The sequence below is a fragment of the Triticum dicoccoides genome, chromosome 6B (genome assembly GCF_002162155.2).
Source record: "Triticum dicoccoides isolate Atlit2015 ecotype Zavitan chromosome 6B, WEW_v2.0, whole genome shotgun sequence".
Classification (NCBI taxonomy): Eukaryota; Viridiplantae; Streptophyta; class Magnoliopsida; order Poales; family Poaceae; genus Triticum; species Triticum dicoccoides.
Window position 1 is genome coordinate 78414390 of NC_041391.1, and position 717 is coordinate 78415106.

Sequence of the window (717 nt, forward strand, 5' to 3'; positions counted from 1 at the left end):
GCACAACCCCTACATTTATGACGATACGGCTAACCCTACCAAGAATACATAACGGATTCTTACTGTCCGCTTCGTAGCAAACGTTACAACCTTTTTGACCACACGTGAGAGCTCTGTCCAATCAAGCTGGCCTGACTGGCGACCAACATAGCACAACCCCTACATTTATGACGATACAGCTAGCCGTACCGGATACTCGGTGGATTCTTACCGTCCGCCTGGGGAATCAGGCTAGAAATGTACACACAATCAACTGTTTGCAATACATAGCCAGTAAGAAGTTTTATATTTCCCTCGCAAAAAAAAGAGAAGTTTTATATTTTGCTCAAGAAACATTTGTCCAAAACTCTCATGAATGAATGAATGAGTTTGCACGCGGGATTAGCCAGGAAATTAATTATGGGGCGGGCGTGATGATGGCTGCCGGGGCCGGGCAGGAGCGGGCGGTAATAAAGAAGGAAATGATGCGCGCGCACACCGTGTCCACCTCCACCCACCCAACCCCACCCCACCCACCGTTCTCTCCCTCTTCTTCTCCCTCGGCGAGCAGAGGGTGGGAGACCAGGCTAAGCGGAGGCACCCAGCGATTCGGGCGCGGAGACCGCTTCCTCGGCCGCACCCCCGCATCCCTCTCCTCCCCCTCCCCCGCGCTCCCCTCCATTTGTCCCCGCCCCCGCGCCCCCCCAATCTTAACCTCCACACCCGCCCCTGGGCCTC